Raw genomic sequence first — 8,134 nt, forward strand, 5'->3', positions numbered from 1 at the left:
GCAAGAGATTATCCGCCCCATGTCAAAGGTGGAGCCAGCTGTGGGTGTACAAGAAGGAGAGGTCAACTCCAGAGGGTTGGCCTGAGCCCATGGCGTTCAAGGGAGCAGAAGGACAGCAACAGGACTGGCCTTCAAGGAATCTGGCTATGAAGTACCACAGCCACCGGGCAGGGGCTTCATCGAGGCCTGTGGGAGGAGAGATGATGCCACAAATGTGTCTGTGGGACAGTCATGGGGAAAGCTAATGGTGGGGAGGAGAAGGCTTAGAGGGACTTGATGAGCACGTGGGGATCAGGGAAGGGACAGCTGTGGCAGGGCAGGCAAGAGAGGCAGGGAGTGGGAATTAGGATTTGGGGAGGGAGGAGGACATAGCAGAAGGAGCCGGCTGCTGGGCAGGCATTTGTCCAGCCACGTCCAGCTGCTCCCGGTCTGTAGATGTGGCCATGAGAGGGGCTGAGGGGGAAATGGCTGGACCCTGGTGGCTGGTGATCTCAGCTGAGTGAGAAGGACAGGAAAAGCTGGGACACTGCAAATCAAGGCCACCCTGAGACCCCACTTCACCCCACCAGAATGACTACTACCAGAAAATGAAAAACTCCAAGTGTTGAGGAGGATACGGAGGCACTGGACCCCACGCACGGCAGACAGGCGTGTGAGATGCTGAGCCACCGTGGAGAACCATGTGCAGGCCCCTCAGAATGCTCAACATGGAGTTACCGCCCACTCTGGTCTCCACTCCTGGGAATATGTCTAAGAGCAGAAAGCAGGGACTCAGACAAGTATCTATACACCGGTGTTCACAGTGGCGTTACTCACAGTAGACAAGAGGTGGACACAACCCAAGTTTCCATTGACGGATGAATGCTTAAAGAAGATGTGGTCTGTCCATACAATGGAATGTTATTCAGCCTTAAAAAGAAGCAAATCCTGTCCCTTGCTCCAACATGGATGAACCTGAGGACATAGTGCTCAGTGGCATAAGCCAGTCACAAAGGGACAAGTACTATAGGACTCAGGTATATGAGATCCCAGGGAGTCACATTTAAAGAGACAGGCATTAGGAGGGTGGGTGCCAGGAACTGGGGGAAGGGATGGGGACAGAGTGTTTACTGGAGATAGTTTCAGTTTGGAAGACAGAAAGCTCAGGAGATGGTGGTGGTGACGGTTGCACAACAGTGTGAATGTAGCTAATAATGCTGCTGAGCTGAGCACTGAAAAATGTGGAAATGGCAAATTTTATGTGAAGTGCGTTTTACCACAATGAAAAATGAAAACAGCTGGGTCCCCTCGGTGCTGCGTTCCACTGTTCCGACAAGAACCAAAGGCACAGCTCCATGAGCTGATCTGCCGACACAAGCTGGGCGACTTCAGTGTCTGCGACGCCTCCACGCTCCAACATCTGCCTCCACACTCTGACATCTGCATCCACACTGGCCCTGCTCCGTGCAGAGACAAATGGTTATGTGCATGATGATGGTCTTGAAATTTAACGTTTCTTTACTTAGAATGACATTAAAGAAGAAATAAAGGATGCGTTGAGGAAGAAACCACGGGAAAAGGGGAAAACTTCGTAGTTTAGTTCCTTTGGGGTCACTTCTTCCTGCGTTTTGAGTGAGGGGCCAGGCACTGATCCTGTGGCCATGGTCAAGCACAGGGCTAGGAGGTACATGTTCCTCCAGGATGCAGTTCTGGGAAGGGGTCCTGTGGGGCCACATTGACAAGGCGCACTGTGTACACACAGGTGGTAAATATAAGAACTGTTGCCAGAGGGGGCTCGTTGGGCCCCAGAGGCCCCGGGAAGACCCGAAGGGGTGACCTGGGGGTGGATACGCACTGTTGGTGTCTTCACTGTTGGTTAAACTGAAGCTATGTGCTTTCCAGTGTGTACTTTGCATTTAACAATTTAAATATTAAATTATGTGTATTTTTTTAAAAAGACATTATTGGGCATATCTCCTCATCACCTTCCAAGGCCCATTAAGCCCCAGGCTTGGGAACTCAAAGGTGCCCTGGGATCACGAGGCTATCCTGTGGGATTTCTGGAGGCTTCTGCGTTTCTAACAGCCTCTGGGATCCCGGTGAGGGCCCAAAGCTGCGCCACCCCCTTGGGGTCCTTCCTGGCCTGTCCTCCCTGTGGGAGGTGCAGCGGGGTGAGGACTTAGCAGGAGAAAACATGTAAACTGGCTCACAGATGCCTGTTTATATTGACTGCATGTTAAAATGATAATATTTTGGAGATTTCAAGCTAAATAAGATCAGTCATTAAAATTGATTTCATTTGTTCTTTGTTGCCTTTTTTTTTTTTTAAGTGAGAGAAGGGGAGATAGAGAGACTACCGCATGTGTCCCAACCAGGATCCACCTGGCAGCCCCCTGTCTGGGCCGATGCTCGAGTCAACTGAGCCACTGGCTATGGGAAGGGAAGAGGGAGAGAAAGGGGAGAAGGAGGGAAAGAGAAGCAGATGGTTGCTCCCAGAGGGTCGGCACGCCAGGCTGACACTCTATCCACTGAGCGGACCGGCCAGGGCGCATCCACTGTTTATCAGGGTGTGCGGGTAGCAGGGCTCTTCCACCAGCAAGGATTACAGTCACTCTGTTCCTGTGTTTCACATCAGATGGGCCAGCAGAGAGGAGGGAGCTGGCAGGATGGTGGGCCCTAGTGCCAAGCCCACTCTCCCCAGAAACTCAGCAGGGACTTTACCTCCCCATAGGTCCCCCAGTCCTATCTGGCCACACCCCCTAGCCAGACTGCCTCCCAGTGACATCCCATCTGGGCTTACCTTCTCCCCCACCAGGTGCCCCAGCCAGGCAGGTATCCTCCCCAGCCTGGGTCTCCCCGGGTCCTGCCTCCACCCGCGCACTCATACTCTCCCCACCTTCTCACCTCCCTCGTCTGGCCAGGTCTGCCCGGTCTAGCCCATCCCAGAAGTTGGGGACTGAGAATTTGTGAGATGTCTGCTCAGAATCCCCTCGCCTGCCTCACAGCCCTGCAGGCCCACAGACAGCGGCAGTGGCCCTGTGAGGGAAGGCCTGGCCGAGTCGCTGACCCGCAGAAACACCACCAGGGCGTAGGGACATGGCAGCTTTGGGCAGGGACATCTCTGGCCTGGGCGAGGTCTTGCTAACAGATGAGGAAATGCTCTAAGGCCTAGCTGGGGTAGGGCCTCCCTGCAGCTGGGGATACAGGCCTGAGGGGCACAGGTGTGGGAGATCCAGTCTGCAAGGATGGCCTTGCCCGGGGTAGCTGCACAGTCCAATGCGGGCTGGATGCTGTGTGTCCCTGCAGAGCGTGGTCGGGCCTACAGTCCCACTGGCATGCATACGTACATACATGTGTACACATGCATACACGCACATATAGGCCTGGACGCTCTTCCTCTTCCTGACCAGCCACCTACCAGGGAACCCATTTGTCATGCAAATGACCCCTTCTGGGGCCCTACCAGCCTCCAGAGTAGGTTCTGGAGCTATTACCTGTCCAAGGTTGGATCTGGGCTTGAAACTGCACCTTGCTGGGCCCCTTTGGGCCATGCAGCCCACTTTGCCACAATGGCTGGCACCTATGAAACACCCCCCTATAGAGGTGCCCCAGCTGCAGACCCAGACTGACCTGGGGCTTGACCCCAACTGCAATCTTAATGTGCAGCCCTACCCTCGGAGAGCCAGGTCAGCTGTGGTCCCTCCTAGCTTCCGATACCACCTCTGGGTGTGGGTGGGGAGGGCCAGGCCTCTTTCTTGGCTGCCCCCACGGCTGTGAGCCAAGAGAAGGTGCTCAGCCTTGTGCCCATCCCACACATTGGGCCAGGATGCAGCCCACCAGCCCTCGGTTTGAGCCTGCAGCCTGTCTGCCCACTGCTCCTGCCCTCCAGGGCACAGACCAGGGTGTCTAGGTGAGCCAGTGCTACCCGGGGTGGGGGGCTCTTGCTAGGGTGTTTGGCCTGTGGGTGGGTCTCAATTGCTTTGTAGGGCCACGATGGCCAGGCCCTGGGACACTGGCTGAGTGATAGAGCCCATGGCTGTCTTCTGAGAGAGACTCCTGCGAGGGCCAGGGGCCTCAGGGACACCTGGACTATGGAGTGGCCACAGCAGGGCAGGAGTCCAGCAGGGCACACTAAGTGGACCTGGGGCCACAGGCAAGAACTGCTTTGCCCCTGGCCCAGCGCCATGCCTGCCAGTCCCAGGACACTATGTGCAGCGACACAGGGTGTGTGTTTGCTCAGGGTGCTTAGAGCCAGCACAAGGGCCTATTGTGTCCCTGGGTGACCCCAGCTCTCACTGTGGTTCACCCCACCCCCAACCAGCAACCCACACACACTACCCCCCCACGGACCCCCCCTCACTGCCTGCCTCCACTACCGCCACCCTGTCCACACCTCCTACGCTCCCAACCATCTTGCCCCTTGCCGTCATCCTCTCACCTGGGCCATCCACTGCCCCTCCACCACACTCCCTGCCCCAAGTCTCCCTAGCCTGCCGCCATCCTGGTTTCTCCTGCCCGCACTGTGACTTTACACCCCTGCCGCCCTCTGGGCCCAGGTCTCCAGGGCTGAGGGTCAAGGTTACTCGATGAGCCTAGCTCAGGTTTTTGAGCTTGATTCGCCAGACCAGGTGTCCCCAGGGCTGAGACCCTCTCCACCAACCATCCCAGGGAGGAGGTCTAGACAGCAAAAAGCCTTTTGGGCCGCAGGGTTGGGTTTCCCGTCAGAGGGGTCCCGGGAGGGTGGTCCATGGTACAGAATAGCTTGAGTGTTGTCTAAGGGTTGTGGGAGCAGGTGTGGGCCCTCGTCCTGGCTGTCAGGCCCAGGGCTGGGCACGCTGCTCATTGGGCTACTCTGCTCTCCTGGTGGGGGGGTGGCCAGCTGAGGCCTGTGGGGGAGGTTGGTCACAGGCCATGAGAGCTGCAACTGTCTGAGTGTCCAGGCTACTGGACTTACCAGTGGAAAGTTGGGTTCAAGGAGGGCCACGTGCACCCTTGTGAGGAGATCAGCTCCCAGGCCTGTTGGTCAAGCAGAATACAGGCACTGGTCAATGCACATGGGTCCATACGAGTCCACATGGGTCCTTCTAGGTCATGACTTAGCACCCATGTGGGCCCTCAGGCATCCTCACACTCGCCATCCTCACACTGGCACACATGGGCTTGCAAACACCCATCCATGCACACACACCCTCGTCGCCATGCATGACTATACACTCTACCCTGCCCACGCTGATGCCCACACTGTCCAGCCAGGAGCACAGAGCTTCCCTAGGTGTCTCTCGGACAAGCCCAAGGGAACAGGTATCCCCATCAACCGGGGGGGACACGGGGAGCAGGGTGGGATGTGGGGGCTGGTTCAGGCTGTGCTATTGATGGGTAAGTAATCTGACCAGCTGACCACATAACTGAGTAGTCGGTCTCCGTCAGCACCCGGTTGGAGGCTGCCATGGAGCGTGTAGGGTACCTGGCTACTCAGGACCCTCAGAATCCCCTACTCGTCCCCTCAGGCTGAGGGTCAAGGATGAGTGCCTTACCGGTTGGATGGGCCCACATGCAGGGGAGGAGGTAGCTGAGGTGGCTGTTGCACCTGAGGGACTTCACAACCTCTTCTTGCTCCTCACTTCTGCCAGCTGTGAGACTCCTCCAGGGCCCAGCTCCAAAAGGGCTTCAGGTGAGGAAACTGAGGCTGGGCCTGGGGGAGGGGCCCTATGTAAGCCAAGAGCCAACCAAATAGAACCGGTCTGACCAGGTGCATGTGCGGGCATGTGTGTTTGCGTGTGTGTGTGTGTATGTATGTGTTCACATGTGCAGGTGATCTGGGACCTTGCTAGGAGGCAGGAAAAACAGAGGAATGCCTGCCCAGCATTGGGTGGCAGAGCAGGGACCAGCAGCACCAGAGATTTGAAGTCTGGGTCACTGGGTGTGGGGGAGGGCAGACATTTGGGTGCTGCCAGAGACATAAGTGTAGGTACTTGGGAGGCCAAGACCCAGCTCTGTGGTCTGCCTGGCTCTGCCCACCCTACCTTCCGTCCCAGGGAAGCCTGGCCAGTACCCTCCAGGCGCTCGAGCCAGTCAAGGCTGGGCCTGTCTGGTGTGCTGCCCCAATGGCCCACCCTACTCCAGCCTCCTGAGGGCACAGCGTCTAGGCTGACCAATGCTGCCCCCAACACACACTGAGAAGCTCTACACCCAGGCAGACAACTGTCATCTGTACTGGGAGCCCCAGGGTCCTGGCAGGTGGACTTCAAGAGAGCAGACCCTCCTTGCCCCTCTTCAGCCTAGCCTGCCCCTCCTGCCCACAGAGCAGGCTCCTTCCTGCCCACTATGCACTGTCCCAGCAGGCCCTCCTCTTCTGAGACTGCTTCTCTAGGCACTCTTGGCCGGGCCTGCATAACCCCTCTACTCCAGCCTCTACACCCCACCCTCTTGACCTCACAAGAGACATCCCAACTTCCCTCCTGATGGTGCCTTACCAGGAAACTGGCACAGCACCCACCTGTGGGGATACCCCCAGGCTTCCTGCCCAGTTTCCCAGTCCTGGACTGAGCCCAGGCCCAGCCTTGGGTTCCAAGCCACCCACCCCTAGCTCTCCTTCTTCCCCCTACCCCTAATCTCCCTCTTCCTCCCACCCCTAGCTCTCCCTCTTCCCCCCACCCCTAGCTCTCCCTCCTTCCTCACCCCTAGCTCTTCCTCCTCCCCCCACCCCTAGCTCTCCCTCCTCCCCCAACCCTAGCTCTCCCTCCTCCCCCAACCCGTAGCTCTCCCTCCTCCCCCAACCCTAGCTCTCCCTCCTCCCCCCAACCCGTAGCTCTCCCTCCTCCCCCAACCCTAGCTCTCCCTCCTCCCCCAACCCGTAGCTCTCCCTCCTCCCCAACCCGTAGCTCTCCCTCCTCCCCCAACCCTAGCTCTCCCTCCTCCCCCCAACCCGTAGCTCTCCCTCCTCCCCCAACCCGTAGCTCTCCCTCCTCCCCCAACCCTAGCTCTCCCTCCTCCCCCCAACCCGTAGCTCTCCCTCCTCCCCCAACCCTAGCTCTCCCTCCTCCCCCAACCCGTAGCTCTCCCTCCTCCCCCCAACCCGTAGCTCTCCCTCCTCCCCAACCCGTAGCTCTCCCTCCTCCCCCACCCCTAGCTCTCCCTCTTCCCTCCACCCCTAGCTCTCCCTCTTCCCTCCACCCCAAGCTCTCCCTCCTCCCCCACCCCTAGCTCTCCCTCCTCCCCCACCCCTAGCTCTCCCTCCTCCCCCAACCCTAGCTCTCTCTCCTCCCCCACCCCTAGCTCTCCCTCCTCCCTCACCTCTAGCTCTCCCTCCTCCCCCACCCCTAGCTCTTCCTCCTTCCTCACCCCTAGCTCTCCCTCCTCCCCCCACCCCTAGCTCTCCCTCCTCCCCCACCCCTAGCTCTCCCTCCTCTCCCCACCCCTAGCTCTCCCTCCTCCCCCACCCCTAGCTCTCCCTCTTCCCCTCACCCCTAGCTCTCCCTCTTCCCCCCACCCCTAGCTCTCCCTCTTCCCTCCACCCCTAGCTCTCCTTCTTCCCCCCACCCCTAGCTTTCCCTCCTCCCCCAACCCGTAGCTCTCCCTCCTCCCCCACCCCTAGCTCTCCCTCCTTCCTCACCCCTAGCTCTCCCTCCTTCCTCACCCCTAGCTCTCCCTCCTCCCCCTACCCCTAGCTCTCCCTCCTCCCCCACCCCAGCTCATGTTGACCCCAGCCTCAGTTTTGTTACCTATGAGCTGGGCAGTACTGCCCAACCTGAGCCAGCAGCTGGAGCCTACCTGGACACTTTGCAGTCCTGAGTCTCAGTTTCCCCATCTGTAGATGGGTATAGGAGAAGGGCCATCTTCCCCATCCCTGCCCTCAGAGAACCACGTGGGAGCAGTGTCAGTGGGCAGAGCCTGAGCATGACAAGCAGAGGCATTAGGAGGGACACCAGTAGCTGGGACCCACAATCTGGGAGGGCACCCCCAGTCCGGATGTAATACCTGTAGCTTCTCCGAGGCCAGTTCAGGCCACCACACACCCTGTGCTTGCCCAGCCAGCCCTGACCCAGCTGAGGGACACAGGGCCCAGCATGTGTCAATATCTGCAGGCGAAGAGGTTGGCAGACTTCTGGTGGAACAGGGTGGGAGAGACACCTGCCAGGTATCCACCACCATTCAG

At 58.5% G+C, this 8,134-nt stretch overlaps 1 long non-coding RNA gene across 2 annotated transcripts; it reads right to left on the reverse strand.

Annotated features, from left to right (window-relative positions):
* Positions 1 to 963: 963 nt before the first annotated feature.
* On the reverse strand, positions 964 to 8,134 carry LOC136323133 (uncharacterized). 2 transcript variants are annotated; one of them, XR_010728921.1, is made up of 4 exons: positions 7,957 to 8,134; positions 7,750 to 7,869; positions 5,514 to 5,671; positions 964 to 1,436 (listed from the first exon to the last, which is right to left on the reverse strand). It is a non-coding gene; the product is annotated as an uncharacterized lncRNA (long non-coding RNA). The 2 variants fall into 2 exon arrangements; XR_010728920.1 differs by lacking the exon at positions 964 to 1,436 and adding an exon at positions 4,379 to 4,995.

The sequence above is a fragment of the Saccopteryx bilineata genome, chromosome 1, assembly GCF_036850765.1.
Source record: "Saccopteryx bilineata isolate mSacBil1 chromosome 1, mSacBil1_pri_phased_curated, whole genome shotgun sequence".
Taxonomy (NCBI): Eukaryota; Metazoa; Chordata; class Mammalia; order Chiroptera; family Emballonuridae; genus Saccopteryx; species Saccopteryx bilineata.